The sequence below is a fragment of the Euprymna scolopes genome, chromosome 16 (genome assembly GCF_053919585.1).
Source record: "Euprymna scolopes isolate OS-2025 chromosome 16, ASM5391958v1, whole genome shotgun sequence".
NCBI classification, from domain to species: Eukaryota; Metazoa; Mollusca; class Cephalopoda; order Sepiida; family Sepiolidae; genus Euprymna; species Euprymna scolopes.
This window is the reverse complement of record NC_136497.1, coordinates 102,835,100-102,856,661: the sequence shown is the minus strand read 5'-3', so window position 1 is coordinate 102,856,661 and position 21,562 is coordinate 102,835,100. Positions and strand designations below refer to the sequence as shown.

Below are 21,562 nucleotides of genomic sequence, written 5' to 3'. Positions count from 1 at the left end.
TCCTCCTTAACTAGAGCTAATTCTAGGGAGTCCCTCCCTGCCACCACCCGGGTCAGTCTATCATTTAGTTGCCACGAAATCCCTCAGCATGCGAGCAGCCTTGCTTCGGGATCTCATGGCCCTCACATTTAAGCTAGCTAGGTTCAAGCTCGTAGCCATGTTTCCCTAACCAGAAGTATTCGTCAACTAAGGGTCTGTAGTCCTTGGGCGTAAGGACGTCAAAGGTCTGACCGAGACTGCCTGTGAGCAGGTCGAACGTAAGCCGTCTGTCTCGTGCCAGATCCCTCACGTCCAAGAGAAACCTCACTTTTAGTGCCCTATAGACGGAGAGGTGAACATAAATAGGGACCCTCCCTTCACATTTTTGGGCTATCTGCCCCAGCGATGGGTGCCCCCGTTGACCAGTCTTTAACCCTTGAAGGCCGTTTTTCCTGCCTCCAACATCCTCCATAAGGCTTTGGCTCTTCCTCCTCTGTTTGGACGCACGAAGGTGATTAATTGTGCTGCTTCTGCAAAATTGCGAGGATCGGAGACCTCCTTCCCGTCAACCTTGGAGAGGCTGACAAGGCTTTTTACGAACTTCCTTTGCCGTCTTGTCCGCATTTACTTCACAGAGTCGCTCCCCTAGCCAGAAAGGAAACTTTCTCGTTTTTCCCTCTCTGGGGGGCGCCTCTTGTTGGTCTTTTCGGTCTTTCTTCTTGCTTTCTTCTTCCATCTCTACCTCGGTTGCGGCTGGAACATCTTTGCACGGAGCTTCACTTTGCTCCTCAGGAGTGTTTATTAGGGGAGGGGTGGGCTGAGCTTCCTCGTGGGGGACCCATGATGGAGGCTCAGTGTCTTTGTCTTTTCTTTCTCTCTTTTCTGCTGGCTTCGTTTTCGTCGCTTCCTCTTCTCCCTCCGATTCGGAGGAGCTCACCCGGTGTTTTCTCTTGGCCGTCCCCGTCGCTCCTCTTATTGTTGTTTGTGACACCGGATCTTCCCGCTTCTTCCCTTTTTTGCTCACAACCTGGCTCCATGTGGCTTCTTCACGTCTTTCCAGCTCCTCCTGTTTTTCCTCCGTCTCCTCTGGTGTCTTCTTCCCGACTTCTTTCGTCTTCTCCGGAGCTTCCCTTTCGGGGCAAAAGCGGGACATATGCCCCGTTTGTGACACTGCCAACAGTGCAGCCGTCGTCCTTCTATGATTACCGTAATCTGCCAGCCCTCACACGTCAGCTGGGAAGGGATGGTGCAGAATCCTTTTCTGTCTCCCCACATCTCGATCTTGTATTCTCTGGCTCTGATGTTTTGGGGGCCTATCACTGCATGTACTTTTTCCACATCTCCATATTGGGCTAGTGTTGCACCCAGCTGGTCCTCTTCCATGAAGCACGGCACTCCCGTTATAAGCACATTGGTTCTTCTCTTGGACAGGTATTCGGTCTTTAACTTATAATTCCTCCATGTGAGGTCTCCCCTTGCCAACCTCTCCGCTTCCTCTATTGTAGGTAAAAGGATCTCCCACGTGGCATGATACCCCTGACCTCATACTGGGCGGGGATCTTCAGCTCGCCTAAAATCTCCATCATTTTCTCCTTGGGGATTCTGGTTAGACCTTTTTCTCTTACACTGAACGTTACCAGGGAGACTGATCGCTGTCTTATATACTCCAATCTTCTTGGCCTCACCTTGAGCACATACCCTTTGACATAGTCCTGGAACTTATTGTTAAAAAGATCCTGGTAATATCTTGCATTCTTTTTTCGGCCCTCCTGGAATCTTGACGGGTTCACTTGGCGAACTGGCTGCCGACTGACTCTGGATGGGTGTCTTCTGTCCTGGTGGAATTGGCAAACAATCACTCGCTGAAAGGGCTGGTAAAAACCCCCTCCCCAGGGGAGCACCTATCTACAATGATCACCTCCGCAGATTTTACTTTTCTCAGCCCCTCTCCCGATGGTTTATGCGGGCTGCTTTTCTCGGATTGGGTCTGCGTTGTTGGCGGCGTTGATGCATCATTGTTCAAAACCCACCAATGTTTGACCGGACGCCTGTTCTTCTTTTTAGCTGATTTCTTGTACAACTCTTCCACATGGTCGGCCTCTGGGGTTGTTGCGACCAGTTTATTCCACATTTCCAATTCCTGTTCTCGACTTAAAGTCCCTACGTCCGCTGACGCTCACCACGGAGTCACTCCCTCCATGTCTAGCATCGAGAAGGGGCCCGCTTCCTCGTCTGGGGTGACCTCCACCACTACTGCACTCTCTGCTTCGTCCTGGGTGGTCATCGTACCTTCGCCTTGGGTGGAGTTTATGCCTGCCACCTTCTTCGCTTCGTCTCAGGTGACAGCTACGACTGTCACATTCTCTCTCGATCCTCTGGGTGTGGCGTCCCTCGAGACCACCCTGGAGGGGCCCTTTGGGGTGGCATCCCCGAAAATCAACCTCGACCTCGACCTCGACCTGGGGTAGCCTTTTGAGGCAGCAACCCATGCGACCGTCACCCTACCGGCTGCTGCTTCACTCGTATCCGAATGCACCACACTGAGGTTGTCCTTTTGGGTGGCAACCTCCGACTCTGAACCGACCGAGCTGGGAACCCTTTTCGTACTGGGGGTGCCTTTTGGGACGGCACCCTCTGAACCGTTCTCGAGCGCTACAGCCGGGGTGTCCCCTAGGGTGACAGGAGCAGAGGTCTGCTCCATCTGTTGTTGGCCTTGAGCCCAACTAGTGCCCGGCGATTTGGTAACCAAGGGGACCTTCGCCTAAAAAGGTACGTCGGTTTCCCTCGGCCTTGCCGGCTGCTTAAGTGCTACCTAGACCCCGGACTATCTGAAAGAGAAAGAAAGCAAAACAATTAGTTGGTTGCCCCAAAAGGAGGCGAAAAAATGCTGGTGAAGTCCTCCAAAGAAAGGGTCGGTCCAAAAAAGAACCCTTAAATGGCCAAAAATCTGGTCAAGTGGGTGGGGTGTTGCTCTTGGCGTGAAAGCCGAGAACACGAACCATTTGAATTTGGTTTCAGCGTATTTATACTAAAAAGCCAAATAAACAGGCAACAGAGCGAAATAGCGCGAATCTTATAAAAGTCGGTGTAAATAAATCTAGACACGACGTGCATTTGCAAATCGTAGATATTATTATTTAGACAGTATCTAAAAAGTTCTAAGACATAGTAAGCCCGTCGAAAATGCCGGCGAAAAAGGCCTTTATAATTTAGATTCATCGCATTTTAATTAATTATTCTCAATCCTCTCATAATATTGATTATTTAAACTAACAATTCATTCCATATCTTTAGCCTTTATTCGAGAGTAATTTTTTAATTATATAAGTGGTTACTCATTACTAAAAAAATCCAAAGCGTTTTCTCTTTTCTTCTTTCAACACAACGTTTATCAGCAGGATAATCTGTATAATTTGTTTTCTGATTTCAAACAAATTATTGAAATCTCTTCACAACGAGCTTAATCAAAGTGATACAAGAAAAGAAAGAAGCGATATTAATTTTTGCACGTTTTTTTGTTGATTTTCACTTGGATTGTAATATGCCACTTATGATCATGAAATTTGTCAGCTATGGAAGCTTTTTGATTGAAGCTATTGAGATTGCAAGTAAAGCCATCTTGTTTTCTACTTTTCTTGCGTATCTCAACAATCCTGAATCGACAATGTCTTGACTAACATTTTGTAAAGGATTCCATTTTTTTTTAAATTAACTTTAATGAAGGTCAAGTCGAAATGTGAATCGTTCAGATTTATAAATTAATTTTCTAAAGATTTGATCTTAAAAATGATACAATGGCTAGAAATATGAACTTCTATATGCTTTTCACCAAACACATTTATAGTTTTTGTTTTATTTCTTGATTATTGCAGATTTTTTTTCAATAACACAATTTCAGGACGAAGCAGAAATAAAGAGTTCCTGGATTTAAAACAATAAACTTTTAAGAAAAGAAAATCTAAATTTTAAGTCCATTTTATCGAAATTTATTTGTTTTAAAATAAAGAGAAACAAATCGAACATTTATAAATTTATTTGAGTTTAAAAAATGAATTTCAAAATATTCCTTCGTAAGCCATGAATTCAACTACATAATGAATTTTTATATCGAAACCAAATTTGATCTCTTTTCGATTCACAAAACAGATGCAAATGAGAAAGAAAATTATCAACATAATTTACTCATAATTCTGAGCATCATTTTCGAATTATAAACCAAAAAAAAAGTAAAATAAATCAAACAGTTGATTAATAAATAATCATGAATGTTGAGATATTATTCATACTGTTAAATAAAAAGGTTAAAATAACATCATTCTCATTATGTGAGTAATGGACATTATATATGTTGAAACAATGTGAGTAATGGACATTATATATGTTGAAACAATGTAAGTAATGGACATTATATATGTTGAAACAATCTCAAGTCCTAAAGAAAATAAAGACTGGTAAGGTCGAGATAAAAAGCAATAGAACCTAACTCTTAAGTTGAAAAATAAGCATTAACAATTTGGCCAGTCATGTGACTTCGTCAACCTGACGATAATTTGATGGGTAATGCTAACAAAAATGACTGGCAGATTATTCAAGTTAACAAGCAAATGACCAACTAAGAAACCATAAAAAAGAGAACGGAAACCGTAAAAAAGAGAACGGAAAAATCGCTCTTATAACTACAGTAAGTATAAGTGTTTGTAAAAGTATAACAAACTTTGTTTAGTGTAGAATTCTACATTGCTCCTCTTCCCCCTGGCCACAGTCAATTCTCCACACATTTCCAAGAAACAATGAAAAAATATGAGGAAAGTATAGTTAAGTCTACTTTACAATATTAGAAATAATTATGATAATTAAATTTATTTTAATTTGTTTTATTTTTTGTTTTGCAGTGGGCATAGCTAACTCATTCAGGTAGGAGATTAGGCCTGGCCCACCGTTATTTCAAGGGTGTTCAATCTGGACAATACAGTTTTTTCCTTGAACAAGAGGAAGATTAAACTCCCACAAACTCGAAATAGCATGCGCCCATATCTATCACAGCAAATCATTGCTTGATAATCCTGTGGAGCCTTATCTATAAAAATCCCAACTGACTTCTACTTCAGTTGAAAGTGAGGTTAGAGGAGAGGCATGAAAAGGATTGTTTGCAACAGCAGTAGAAAGTCATAGGTTTGATCTTTGAAAGATAGTAACAGCGACAATGGAACCCAGGAAGAGAATTTAAGGAATTCTGTAAACGATCCTTCATTGATTATGTGACAACGCAAGTATACAGCCCAAGATCAAGTTGACAGGCAGAAAAATTTCTGGACACATTTAAACAAGAATCCGGCCAACCCTCAATATAATGTCACGTTTATCACCCACAGAGTTAATGTTTGCAAGAAAAATACACCCTATTCAATTATTGTCTGTTCCGGCAAAGTAACCTTCAAAAAAGAAAACGAGATGACTAAAGTATATAACTCGGGCGACAAAGTTTTTTCAAGAACTTTGGGGCTTCAAGTATGTATTGGGAAGAAGGAATAATGACCAAAATAATTGGATGGGCCATCTGTGATATAAAAGGAAACAAATTTCCGTGTCACAGGCATTGGAATCTATTAAGACTCAGACACAGGGCAGAGGTCACGGAGAATACTAAAGAGATGTTAATGGAAGTCCTGTATAATGCGTTTGAAATTTCTATTATTATGACTCAACATTCTCCAATATAGAATCCCCGAACTCGAAGCCAGAGGTGCCAGCATGTCAAACGTCGCCATTGCAAAGACGATTGAAGAAAAGGTTAGTAAATTATGTCCAACCCCTAAGAAGAGGAAATATCAAATTTAAATTATAAAGATTATAATTGTTTGATTAAGCCATGAATAGCAATTGGTAGAGCCGTTTAGAAGAAACGTTTAAAAGTACGTAAAAGCCTCACGCTATACAAACTTCAACCATCAATACTTGTTCATTAAGGCGACTTTCAAATAAACTAGCCAATATCACTCAGCTACTTCAAATGAACGCATCCCTTATACGACACTTAGATATTTCTTAATTTTAAGTTTCTTTGAAGTATTTTAAAAGGGATTTATAGAGAGAAAAATGCAACCAAAAATGCAAACTTCTCGTTTAAGAATTAAGATATTTCAGATTTTCATTAAATTTAATCCACAGTCATTGTACACTAATTAACCAAGATTCCTTAAATTTCAACTTATTTTTAACACTTTAGCATTTTATACATAATCGAAATTATGTAACAGATTTTGTTCTAAATTTTCAGAAGGATTCTAGAGATAAGGTTTAATAGTATTATATCTTGATTTTCATCGGTGTAAGGGAATATATACGAAAAATTTTGAAAATACGAGATGTGTCCATGACATGGAAATAATGTTTTTAATTTTGGTTTCGAAACGAAACATACACATTATGATTCCAAAATATGTGATGCGTTTATAAATGAATGAAGTTTTCGCGGTTATTTTTCACAAATTTAACATATTTCCATAAATTCATCAAAAAAGCTGTTTTTTATGAGCATAAAATTGTTTCCGCCATTTACAATCACAGGCACTTTTGTGATATACAAAATAAACAATTTCTGAGGAGGCTCTATCAGCGCATATAAAAGTTCATCCGGAAAAACTGATGTATTTTTTTATTTCATATATTATATTTTTAATTATATTTGTATATATTTTCTATTTGCTGATAATATTATTATTAAAAAAAATTGAATTACAACTCTGACCTCTAGTTCTACATTATTATAACTTAGACATTTGTGTTAATAAAAATTCATATTTAAAAATATAAATAAATATATTGGTATATATCTGATCTGATAGTGTTCGATATTAAAATACCTATTAATAAAGCTGGCATAAATCAAAATTCTGTGGCAAATTGAGATCTATTTATTATCAGTAAATTTATAATGTAAAGGGAAATATTAAAAAAGTATCTTCCATTAAATGTCACGTGATATACTTTTTGTTTATTTTTATGAATATTTACAAAATATCGCATGAAAGCGAATGTAAATTTTGAATTTTTTCATGTAAACATTTATGTGAATCTTTTGATTGCGAATATGTTTGACAATTTAAAATCTTACGAGCTGTGAACTTTTGAAAAATATTTGCTTCCTAAATGATTTCTTTATTAAACATGCAATAAATGTGTATTAAAAAAATCAAGGACACATAGTTTTATCTTGTGCACAGTGAACACATTAGGATATAATAAGGCCGATAGCCATTAGTCGCATGCTCTCGTGTAATGAATGAATGCGTGAATGCAGGCTTGACATGAAATTCTTAAGGATAAACAAAAATGACCGAAAATGGGCTGAAATGACTTAAATAAATAAAAAGTAAATGACTTAGAATGACTTTAATGAACATAAGGATGAATTGAATGACCTTAAGAATGACTTGAATGCTTAAAAAATAACTGGAATCCTTCAAAAACAACTTGAATTATCTGGAGAATGATTTGAATGGCTTTGAGACTGACTGGTTGTAAAGTGGGTGATCATTTTACATTAAATTAATACAGAAAAGTGATCCCACACTTTATATCACAAAATTATTTGATTTAAAGAATGTAAAACGTTATTTTCGTATTCAGGAACCCCGAAAACCAATAAATAGTGGTATAATAAACATAAAAAGAAATAAAAAGTACATGTGTTACGGACCGACCGACCGACCGAGTGAGTGAGTTGCTTGCACACGACTAAAAAACTATTCTGTGCTATGCATTTAAAAAAAAACTATTTTTCGTCCGTCGGTCGGTCGATCCATAACACATTTACTTATTAGTTACAAACAAGTGCAGCATCGGTTAAGAACAAATACTACACTTTGATCTTAGCCATGTGGCCAAGGAAAAGTTACATTTTGGACAAGTTTCAGAAAAGTCTAATGGATAGGTAAAAATTTATGGGGCAAAAAGTGCCATTATTTGCAATTTTGGTACATTTTTGACCCCTTATGAGCCCCTTGGAATGCTGAATACCAGTGACAATGGACAAACTATGCAGTTTTACACCGTAACACATGTATATTTGAATTCAGCACCATGGGAGAGCACTATATAGATATACATATCAAGTTTTTTATTGAGAAATATGAAAAAAAGGCATTTTTAGCACTAAAAGTCCCTGTGAGACGCAAAGCAGAATTTTGCTAGGGTCATCCATGCTGAATTTATATTAAGAACAACAAGTTTCAGAAAAATCGAATGGATAGGTCAAAATTTATGGGGCAAAAAGTGTAATTTTTTGCAATTTTGGTACATTTTTGACTCCTTGGAATGCTGAATATCAGTGACAATGGGCAAACAGTGCAGTTTCACACCTTAACACATGTATATTTGAATTCAGCAACATGAGAAACCACTATATAGACATATCAAGTTTTTGTTGAGAAATATGAAAAACGCCAGAAGAAAGGGCATTTTCAGCATTAAAAGTCCTCGGGGGGATGCAAACCAGACTTTTGCCAGGGACACCCATACTTAATTTATATTAAGAATAATGCCCTCCACATTTTGGGCAAATTTCAGAAAAATCTAATGAATGGACAAAAAGTGTCATTTTTGGCCATTTTGAGGCATTTTTGACCTCTTTTGAGCCCCTGTAGGCGAAATGGGAATTTCCGCATAAAAAATATTTTTTTACTATGCACATCTATATATTGAAATATAATTTGTGAAAAAATTTCAGGAAAAACTAATGGACGGTTATTCGTCAATCGTCTGGACTAATGAACAGACAAACCCACCAAAAATATAGATCCCTCTCCGATAAATCGGGGGACCAAAATGTTACTCCATGCCCCTTGGTTAAAAAACGAGCCGCGCATGCATGGTCCCCCTTTGTACGAAATATAGTTTTAAAAATTAGTGCTGCATGGGACTCCAAAAAAGGTGTGTTTTCTAGCACTAAAAGTACCTGGGGAACGCTAACCAGAATATTACCACGATCACCCATACTGAATTTATATTAAGAACAATGGCCTCCACATTTTGGACAAGTTTCAGAAAAATCTAATGGATAGGTAAAAATTTATGGGGCAAAAAGTGTAATTTTTTGCACTTTTAGTACATTTTTGACCCATTATGAGCCACTTTGAATACCGAATACCAGTGACAATGGACAAACAGTGCAGTTTCACACCTTAACACATGTATATTTACATTCAGCAACATGGGAAACCACTATATAGACATATCAAGTTTTTGTTGAGAAATATGAGAAACGTGCCAGAAGAAAGGGCGTTTTCAGCCAAAAAATCGCCGGGGGATGCAAACCAGACTTTTGCCAGGGACACCATTACTGAATTCATATTAAGAACAATGCCCTCTACATTTTGGACAAGTTTCAGAAAAATCTAATGGATGGATCAAATGTTACAGGACAAAAAGTGTCATTTTTGGCCATTTTTGACCCCTTTTGAGCCCTTGCAGGAAAAACAGGATTTTTCGAAAAAAAAAAAAAAAAAAATTTTTTTTACTATGCACATTTATATATTGAAATATAATTTGTGACAAAATTTCAGGAAAAACTAATGGACGGTTATCCGTCAATCATCCGGACTAATGGACAGACAGACCCATTGAAAATATAGATCCCTCTCTGATAAATCGGGGGACAAAAATGTTACTCCATACCCCTTGCTTAAAAATAAAAATAAAATGTAAATGTGTTACAGACCGACCAATGGAGTGACTTGCATGCAACTAAAAATGCCTTAACATGGAAGGGTTTCCCCTTCCATTGCCAAGGAAAAGTTACAAATTTGCAGCGTCTTCAAGAACATATACTACACTTTGTTCTTAGCCATGTGGCCAAGGAAAAGTTACTAACGTAAGTACAGTCTCTATTAAGAACAGATATTACACTTTGATGTTGGCCAAAAGGCCAAGAAAAGGGTATTTATTTGCTCCCCCACCGAGAAAATTAGGCACAAGGCCGATTTTTAATGTGAGGAGTGAAGGGGAAATGGGGACCAACTCTCCGGGGAGTAGGGGGGGGGGGCTGGATAGTGACAATTGGTATGAAGGGTTGCCCCTACATTAACCAAGGTCTTATATGTGGGGTTGGTATTTATTTCCTCCCTCACCGAGCAAATTAGACAAAAGGCCGATTTTTAATGTGAGGAGTGAAGGGGAAATGGGGACCAACTGTCCGGGGGGTAGGGTGGGCTGGATAGTGACAATTGGTATGAAGGGTTGCCCCTACATTGACCAAGGTCTTATATGTGGGGTTGGTATTTATTTCCTCCCTCACCGAGCAAATTAGACAAAAGGCCGATTTTTAATGTGAGGAGTGAAGGGGAAATGGGGACCAACTCCCCGGAGAGTAGGGGAGCTGGATAGTTAAAATTGGTATGTGGGGTTGTCCCTATATTGACCAAGGTCATATATGTGGGGTTGCCCCCACATATGGTCTTTGCTTGCAGTATCTGCCGGAACAGATACTACACTTTGACCTTGGCCAAAAGGCCAAGAAAAGGGTATTTATTTGCTCCCCCACCGAGCAAATTAGGCACAAGGCCGATTTTTAATGTGAGGACTGAAGGGGAAATGGGGACCAACTCCCCGGGGAGTAGGGGTGCTGGATAGCTAAAATTTGTATGAAGGGTTTCCCCTACATTGACCAAGTCTTATATGTGGGATTGCCCTCAGATATGGTCTTTGCTTGCAGTATCTGCCGGAACAGATACTACACTTTGAGATATTAAATCCTTATTCATGTTAAAAATACAGTGAAAATCAACAATGAACAAAAAACTTAGTCACACTTTGATCTTCGCCAAAAGGCCAAGAAAAGCTTAAAACACTAAGAACAGCATCTATTAACAACAGACCTTTGATCTTAACCAAAAAGGCCAAGAACAAAAGTATTACGGACAGACCGACCGACAGACTGACGGAGTGACTTATAAAGACTAAAAACATACAAGGTTCGATCAAAACCAAATTCGCAATGAAATCATGTGTAATCTGATCACACTTGAATTTATTTAATATTGCAATAATACTCATTAACAAATGATTTATTTCATGTTATATGTTGATTTAGTTTATCTGCATTCATAACATAAACCCTGTGTATCGCTTTATTGATGAATATTTTTAAAATTTTAAAATTACTATAAAATGCAAAGGAATGAAATTTGATACACTGGCTGAGCATAACAAGGTGGCTTATTTCCCTGATTTTCGTGGAATTTGAACAAATATTTTAAAAGTTCTGCTAATTTTTCTATTTTCTGGTAATTTTAAGTGTGTAACATTTTATTGCAAGTGTTTAAAATGTATATTTTCGGAAATAAAACAATATTCTAACTTCATATTTCTTTTTATATGAAATAAAGAACATATCCAGTAATAATATTAACCAAAAAGAAGAACGAATTTCACATTATTTTGTTTAAGGAATATATTTATTTATCAATAGAACTCCCATGCTTCACAATCACTTTTTTTTTTTTTGATGCTATTGGAAACTTCCAAAATCTTCCTCCAAAGTTTATCCTTTGACGAAAATTGAACACTTCCTTTATAAACTTTCATCTTTATTACTGACCAGAGATGCTCAATTGGATTCATATCTGGAGAACAAGGTGGCCATGTTATCAAACTTTCTCTACTAACGCCTGATGACTTAATGTAAGATATCCTAGCCTTGGCTGAGTGAGATGTCGCATTGTCGTGCATAAAAATTAATTTGCAGTGACACACTAATGGAAGGTCATCGAGCCATAGTGACAAATGCTCATTTAAAAATAAAATATAAGACTGGTTTCTCAGTTTAAGACCTTCTGGCACTCGAAACATGACACCTCCATCTCCCTGTTGACAACAGAATCGATGAGGGGTAGGGAATCCAAGAGGACTCCAAAACTTTGGCCCACCCATCTGGTCCATCAAGGGTTGCTCTGGCCTCATCGGTAAAAACAACATTTTCAAAGCTGGTTTTCATGTATATCTGAGCCTAAGCCAAACGTTTTACCTTGTGAGTTTGGTTTAAAACAGGTCTTGCTATGGGCGTAATGCTTCCTGCACTTTTGTTTAAGACATTGCAGCATGTCTTTCTGGACAAGGAAGGTATTCTAGCCTTGTCAAATATAGCAGCACTGTTGCTGCAAGGCTACTTGATAAGTTGAGGGCGAATTTTTCTAACATTACGAGCAGCAACTGACTTTCTTGTGTTTTTCTCTTTCCTTGGTTTGATGTTAGACTTTCAACGAATGAATACAATGTTCTTTCATCTCTCCCAAGCTCCTTGGCTAGATCTTCTACAATCGATCCTTTTTATGCAGTTTGGGAGACTTGCAATAAAATGATACACATTTGAAATTACCAGAAAATAGAAGAATCTGCATAATTTTTAAAATATTTATTCAAATTCCACAAAAATCAGGAAAAAAGGCACCTTGTCATGCTCTTCCAGTGTACTAAATCTCACTTCTCTGTGTTTTATAGCAATTTCAAAATTAAAAATATATTGACCTGTAATAAAGCGATACACAGGGTTTATATATATATATATATAAGCGATACACAGGGTTTATATATATATAAGCGATACACATATTTATATATATATAAGCGATACACAGGGTTTATATATATATAAAAAGCGATACACAGGGTTTATATATATATATAAAAATACCGAGTTCTTGGCTTCCTTTGACATTAATAGTCTTTTTACTAATATACCTTTGGATGAAACCATTGGTATTTGTGCTGACTATCTATACCGTGGCCCCTTAAAATCTCCACAATTTCCTGAACGAATTTTCGTTGAACTGATGGAACTTGCTACTAAATCAGTCTCCTTTAGTTTCAACAACATTATGTACCGTCAAATTGATGGGATATCTATGGGTAGCCCTCTTGGTCCTTCGTTAGCCAACATTTTCGTTGGATTTTTGGAAAACGAATTATTTTCCAAAATTACTAAGCCAGCATTCTACACACGCTACGTTGATGATACTTTTGCATGCTTTCCCTCTCGGAGCGAAGCTGAACAGTTTCTTCGTCTTCTTTGTAACCTTCATCCATCTTTACAATTTACTATGGAGGTTGAAGACTGTAGCTCTCTCCCATTCCTCGACGTTCGTGTTTCTAAAGTTGGTACTACGTTTGAGACCTCTGTTTATAGAAAACCTACATTTACAGGGCTCTATCTTAATTGGTTTTCTTTTGCCCCTCAGTCTAGAAAAATAAACCTCATTAGCGCCCTTACGCATCGTGCACTTATGATTTGTTCACCAAACCGTCTTGATACGGAACTTGGGGAAATTACAAATAGTTTTCTTAATAATGGATATCCCATTAATATAATAAAATCTACTATTGAACGTAAAATTACTACATTTAATAGTGGTAAACATATTGGTCCATCACGTTGTCCCATCTATTTAAAATTACCATGGTTGGGTCCTGTTGGCCTTCATATTGTTGAAAGGATTTCTTCTGCTACTCAGCGTTGTTTTCCATCTACAATGCTTAGAGTAGTTTACACAACTCGAACCTTTTTCTCTTCTTTTCGTAAAGATGTTTTGCCAACCATTCAAAAGAACTCTGTTGTTTATAAATTCGTTTGTCAGTGTGGAGCTGACTACGTTGGCAAAACATCCCAAAGATTAGAAATGAGAATATCCCAACATATCCCTCGGGATATTCGACTACACCAGGTTTCGAGAATATCCGGGCACTCCCAAGCTCATGAGTCCGCCATTGGCAATCACCTGTTGAGTATAAATAGGTGTGCCGATCAATATTCCGATGGGTGGTTTTCTGTTTTATACAGTGCTAGGTCGAACTATCATCTCAATATCATTGAGGCGTTAGTTATTAACAACTCTCGACCTAGCCTGTGTAGACAAAAGATTCTGAAACATCAGTTGGAGATATTCATTGATTTAAAACCACCTGAACAGTGAGGGTTTTTTTTTTTTTCCCACTGTTCTTCCAACTGAAACCAAAATTCCCTTCTTCCCTCATTCGTTTTCTTAGTTTTTAATTTATCATTCTGACGTTTCCTCTTAGAGGGTCAGACGATAAGGCCTTAAGGAAAAAAAATTTTTTAATAATTTCACCTGCCCATTTCTTGTTTTTTGGTATTTAAATTAAATTATGTTTCCTCTGAAATTTCTCCTTCCTTTTTGCTGTACCAAAAATTTACTTATATATATATATATATATATATATATATATATATATATATATATATATATATATATATATATATATATATATATATATATATATATATACCTGATAAAAATAAATATGAGAAAAAACAAGCTCGGATCTTATGAGACAAACCAGGGCTTTTCTGAACCGAGCAAACCTTTCACAAAATTGACTTTTATTTGATTTGATAATATTTGTTCTTCTTCAATGTATCAGATTTCTTTTTCCGTCTGTGACATATTAAGTTATCAATAATATGTTTATAGAAGGGCATTATAAAAGGTTATTGGGTGTAAGTGACAGATATTGAACCTCGGATCAGTTATTGTGTCAGATTGGACAAAAGATTGAACAAATGCTTTTTTTACAATCATAAACCAAAGCAACATTTATTTATTTTTGTCAGAGAAGTACTATATATAAGAATCTGAATTTTTGACAAGGGATTTTCGCTTTTGTGTAAAACTGAGTAAAACATTATATACCACGTCACACAGCTTTACATTTAGCAACTGTATTTCAAAATTCATAATGATAGGTTAATTAGTTTATGAATTAATTTAGTACATGCAAATATGCAAACATATCTAACTTGTGCATTCAGTGAATAACGATTCTCATATTGGTATTCTAGATGAGGAAAATGAACAGGTTTTAAAATATTGAGGTAATATATGAGTTATACAATAAAAATTCAATCTATCTATATATCTATAAAAGTGAACGTGTCTGTCTGTGTGTCTGTGTACATTTCCCTAGGCAATAACTCTGTCAATTTTTAGTCTACAGACTCGAAATTTGATATACAGGGTACTGAGATTTGGGAAAATCTATATGATCGATTTTCGGCCAGAAATTTGGCTGTTAAGGGGTCAAAGTTCAACGATTTGACCTTTAAAAACTCTACCAAACTCCTTCGACAATTTTTGGCCTAAACTCTTGAAATTTTAGATATAGGTTCCTTCGACATGGATCTAATTTAATGAGTTGATTTGAGCCGAAAACAATAAATATTAAGGGGTCATAATAGGGGTCAAAGTTTTAAAAAAATTGACCTTTTTTTTGTTTTTTTTTTTGGCTCAGCATACACCTCCAAACACCCGGGCAACGCCGGGCACCCATGCTATTATAAGAAAATTGTATTTTCTTTTTGAATAAATAGAAAAGACGGTTTTTAATATGAATATTAATACACTCAAAAGCAAAGACGAATTTATAGGAGTACAGAAGATAGATAGATAGATAGATAGATAGACACATAAAAGTAAATGTGTCTGTGTATATGTGTGTCTGTTTGTATACATTTTCCAATGCAATAACACTGCCAATTTTCAGTCTACAGACGCGAAATTTGATATACAGGGTACTGACATTTGGGAAAATTTTTGTGATCCGTTTTCGCCTAGAAATTTGGCTGTTAATGGGTCAAAGTTAAACGATTTGACTTTTGAGAACTCTACCAAACTCCTCCGCCAAATTTGGGGGTCTAAACACTTGAAATTTTAGATATAGATTCCTTGGACATGGATCTAACATAATAACTTGATTTGAGCTCAAAACAGTTAATGTTAAGTGGCCACAATAAAGGTTAAAGTTAAAAACAAATTGACCTCTGCGATCTCTACCAAATTACTCAGACAATTTCTGGTCTAAACATTTGAAATTTTACATAAAGTGTATTCAGAGATAGGGTAAGCTTTTTAATTGGTTTGGATCGAAAATTTTTAATTACCAATATATAAATGTTTGTATGTATGTTTGCATGTCTGCTTAAAACTTTTGACAGAGGTGACGGATTTTACCAAGATCAGTATCGTTTTTAAGTTCGACCTTGCAGACGACAAATGTCGAAAAATTGGCTAAAAACATTAATACCTTCACCTTCAACTAGGCAGTTTTCTACAGGAAGGGGGGTCGCTTTTTTGCTGATATTTTTTAAAGTCATCCGCTCCTTTTGATTGTCTAGCCTTAATTTAAACATAAGTCACTTCCAGTTTGGCGATGGTCGTAACAGCAAAGACGTCATGTTTTTTTCCCCGTTCTTTTCCTCCTGTCTTCCTACCACCACTTTTTTTTTTTTTTTGCTCAACATACACCTCCAAACACCCGGGCTGAAATGCTAGTATATCTATAAAAGTGAAAGTGACTGTCTGTCTGTCTGTCTGTGTATATTTCCCTACACAATAACTCTGTCAATTTTCAGTCTACAGACGCGAAATTTGATATACAGGGTACTGACATTTGGGAAAATTTTTGTGATCCGTTTTCGCCTAAAAATTTGGCTGTTAATGGGTCAAAGTTAAACGATTTGACTTTTGAGAACTCTACCAAACTCCTCCGCCAAATTTGGGGGTCTAAACACTTGAAATTTTAGATATAGATTCCTTGGACATGGATCTAACATAATAACTTGATTTGAGCTCAAAACAGTTAATGTTAATGGGTCATAATAGGAGTCAAAGTTTTTTTAAAAATTTGACCTCTGCAGTGTCTACCAAATTACTCAGACAATTTCTGGTCTAAACATTTGAAATTTTATATAAAGGGTATTCAGGGATAAGGCAAGCTTTTTAATCGGTTTGGGTTGAAAATTTGAGCTACAAATATATAAATCTATGTATGTATGGTTGCATGTCTGCCTAAAACTTTCGACAGAGGCGACGAATTTCCACAAGATCAGTATCGTTTTGAAGCTCGACCCTTCAGACGACAAATACCGAAAAATTGGCTAAAAACATTAATTTCTTTACCCTCAACTGGGCACTTTTCTACAGGGATGGGTTGCTTTTTTCGCCGATATTTTCGAAAGTCATACCCTCTTTTCGCTTGTCTAGCCTTAATTAAAACCTATGTCACTCCGGTTTGTCGGTAATCGTAACAGCAAGACATCACATTTTTTTCTGTTCTTTTCTTCTTTGCGGTACAGATTCGATCCAGCCTTCCTCTTACCACATTTTTTTTGTCAACACACAGCTCCAAACACCCAGACAAAGCCGGGCAAAATGTCTGTATGTATGCATGTCGGTCTGTGTGTCTGTGTACATTTCCCTACCAAATAACTCTGTCAATTTTCGGTCTAGAGACTCGAGATTTGACATAAGAGGTATTGAGATTTGGGAAAATCTTTTTAATCCGTTTTCGGACAGAAATTTGTCTGTCGAGGTGTCAAAGTTCAACGATGTGATCTTTGAAAACTCTACCAAACACCTCCGTCAATTTTTGGTCTAAACACTTGAAATTTAAAATGTAGGTTACTTAGACATGGATCTAAGTTTATAATTTATTTGAGCTCACAAAAATAAATGTAAAGGGTTCAAAATTGGGGTGAAAGTTAAAATAAATTTCACTTTGCGGTGTCTACTAAATTACTAAGCAAATTCCTGGTCTAAACCTTTGAAATTTTACATAAAGAGTATTCAGAGATAGAGCAAACTTTTCAATCGGTTTGAGTCGAAAATTTGATCTACGAAGTGTTCAAAGTTCAAAAGATTTGATCTTTGCGGTGTCCAGCAAACTACTCAGCAAATTTTTGGTGTAACATTTGAAATTGTATATAACGGGTATTCAGATACGCGCCAAGCATTTCAATATATTTTGCGGCAAGGATTTGGCAGCCAAAAGGTCAAAGTTTAAAGAGTTGACCTTTGCAGAATTTAACAAACTCCTTCGCCAATTTTGGGTCTAAATACTTGAAATTTTAAATGTAGGTAACTTGGACATGGGTCAACCATTTTATTTTGATTTGAAACCAAAACAATAAATGTTAAGGGGTCCAAATTGGGGTCAAAGTTTAAAAAAATTTACCTGTGCTGTCTCTACGAAATTACTCAGACAATTTTTGGTCTAAACATTTGAAATTTTACACAAAAGTATATTCACATATAAGGCAAGTTATGAACAGTACAAAGGGGTCGAGCAAAGCTGGGCATAAATGCAAGTTGTAAATAATGGTTTTGAGAGTAATAGTGAATTAATATTTACCAAATATGTACAGCATAATCACGTTGACACACTGGTTCTCGTCAGATCACCAAAGTTAAGCAACGGTGAGATTAATAGTGAATTATTAGTAAATAAGTTTAGAATTGAGAACAATAGCAAATTAATAGAAAACTATTTTGGGTTTGAAATTAATAGTGAATTAATAGAAAATATGTTTGGAGTTGAGAAATAGTAAACAAATAGCAAATAATATTGGTTTGAGATTACTAGTGAATTAATAGTAAATAAGTTTGGATTTGAGAACAATAGTAAATTAATATCAAATAATTTTGGGTTTGAGATTAATAGTGAATTAATAGTAAATAAGTTTGGAGTTAATAACGATGGTAAATAAGTAACAAATAATTTGGGGTTTAATAGTAAATAAGGAATTGGGAATTAATAGTAAATAAGTTTTATAGTTGAGAACAATGGTAAATTAGTAGCATATATAATTTTGTGTTTGAGATTAATAGTGAATTAATAATAAATAGGTTTTGAGTTGAGAGTAATAGGAATTTAATAACAAATAATTTTGGGTTTGAGATTAATAGTGAATTATGAGTGAATAAGTATGGACTTGAGAACAATAGTAAATTAATAGCAAATACTTTTGGGTTTGAGATTAATAGTGAATTAATAGTAAATAAGTTTTGATTTAAGAGTAAAGTAAATTTATATCAAATAATTTTGGGTTTAAGAATTAAGTGAATTATTCGTAAATAAGTTTGGAGTTGAGAATAATTATGAATTAATAGCAAATATTTTATGGGTTTCAGATTAATAGTGAATTAATATTTAATAATTAATAGCAAATAATTTTGAGTTTGAGATTAATAGTGAATTAATAGTAAATAGGTTTGGAGTTGAGAGCAATAGTCAATTAATAGCAAATAATTTTGGGTTGACATTATTAGTGAATTAATAGTAAATACGTTTGGATATAAGAATAATAATAAATTAGTAGCAAATAAGTTTGGACTTGAGATTAATTGTGAATTCATCTATCTGTTATATCTATTAAAGTAATATTGTCTGTCTGTATGTACACATTTCCCTAGACTACTACTCTGTCAATTTTTAGTCTGCAGACGAGATTTAACAAAAGGGTTATTGAGATTTGGGAAAATATTTTTAATCGGATTTTGGCCAGAAATTTTGTTGTTAAGGGGTCATCAAAGTTCAACGATTTGAGCTTTGAAAACTTTACCAATCGCCTCGGCCAATTTTTGAGTCCACACACTAGAAATTTTAAATGTAGGTTACCTGTACATGAGTACACACTTCTTAATATATATATATTTATATATATATATATATATATATATATATATATATATATATATATATATATATATATATATGCATACAAAGTTATTAAGAGTACATAGGGCCCGGGCGAAACCGGGCTGAACTGCTAGTAATAATAATAATAATAATAATAATAATAATAATAATAATAATAATAATGCTCTCTGCTAGTCATAAGTAAGGAGAGAACTGGAGGCAATGGAAGGTATGAAACTACCCAACCAGATGCAAACATGAGGGAACTAAATGAACATGGCACCAACACATATTTGGGAATTTTGAAAGCAGACATTATCAAATTAACAGAAATGAATGAGGAAATTAGAAAAGGATACCTGAGAAAAACAAGAAAACTTCTAGAAACTAAACTATATAGTAAGAACTTACTAAAAGTTATAAACACATGGGCAATATCACTAGTAAAATACCCTGGACCGTTCATAAGCTGCACCAAGGAAAACTGAGATATCTCAACCAGAAGACTAGGAAACTTATGACCATGCAAAATGCACTATACCCAAAGGATAATGTTGATCAGCTTTTTGTGAAAAACAAAAAGACGGGAGAAGAGGACTGGTTTATATAGAAGACTGTGTGAATGACACAAAAAAGAACTAGACAAATACATAACACAGAACACAGAAAGGCTAATCACTGTAGCAAGAAGCACTGTAAAACTGAACAAAACAAGAAAACAGAAAGGCAAAGGATAAGATGATAAAAAAATGGAAAACGAAACAGTTACACGGACGATTCATAAGGATGACAAAATATAAGTCTCATGAACACACGTGGACATGACTATAAAAACGAAACCTAAACAGGAAAACTAAATCCCTAATAACAGCCACACACGATGACGTGATTAAAACCAATTGTATCAAACCCAAAATCAACAAGACAGAAAGAAAATAACTATTGCAAACTATGTGGACAAAGAGATGAAACGATAAACCACATAACAAGTGAATGCAACAAACAAGCCCCCAAAGAATATAAGAATAGAGACAATCAAGCGGTGAAGAATTATGTGGGAATTATACAAACTGCAACTTGAGCACCCAGAAAAATGATACAAACACAAACGTGCAGCAATACTTGAAAACGGAAATCACAAAATCGTATGGGACATGAACGTTCAAAGAGATAAACCTATTCAAGCAAGGAGACCAGATGTCATAATAGTTAACAAAAAAGAAAACTCCTGCCATGTCGTAGATTTTACTATTCTAGCAGACCAAAGGGTGAATTTCAAGAATAAGAAGAAAACCGGCCAGAGAATTGAAAGTGCTATGGAAAATAAAGAAAGTCAAAATAAAACCAATAATAGTAGGAACATTAGGAACAATCCTGAAAAATTAAAAAGAAAAAAAAAGAATGAAGAAGATTGGAATCAGGGTGGGAGGTTGAGAAAATACAACAGGTAATAATAATAAATGCAGCTGAAATATTTAGGAAAATCTTTGAATGCAGAGACTTTAACACATGAGCTACAGACATTAAAGCAGACATATAGACACTGAAACAGAAGTAAAAAAAAAAAAAAGAAATAGAGGAACACTACATGGAATCATGAAAACTGAAAAAAAAATATTATTGTAAGTTAACCCTAGCCCTTTTTAAAAATACAAAACAAAAAAAAAAACATGTAGTGTTGGCATCGACTGGCACTATACCAAATAATCGTGAAGGGTCAAGGAGTATGGAAAAACCGAGGAGAGAAAGTACTTACCAGACCTCCACCGAATAAGTCCGAAGTGGACGGGCACCTTGAGGGCACTTATTGCCACCCAACTTCTAGTGAAGATCAATGGTCGTTGCCAGCAAGAAATTAATGGCAAACAGTTCCTGCAATAACGCAAATTCATGAAAGTTATCAAAAGAGGTTGGAAATCTGAGCAGACTTTTTGTCACCTAGAAAACAGGGAACATCACAGGTTATTAACAGAGAGAAATCTTTGATGATGGCCTCATAGTGAGTACATCATAAGAAGGATAACAACAAATAAATAATGTCATGCCGGACACAAGTTTATAGATGTCAAAAAAGAAAGAAGAAATTAACAATAAATGG

At 35.8% G+C, this 21,562-nt stretch overlaps 1 pseudogene; it reads right to left on the bottom strand.

Annotated features, from left to right (window-relative positions):
* Window positions 1-9,742: 9,742 nt before the first annotated feature.
* LOC145296514 (U2 spliceosomal RNA) lies at window positions 9,743-9,917 on the bottom strand (annotated as a pseudogene).
* Window positions 9,918-21,562: the final 11,645 nt, after the last annotated feature.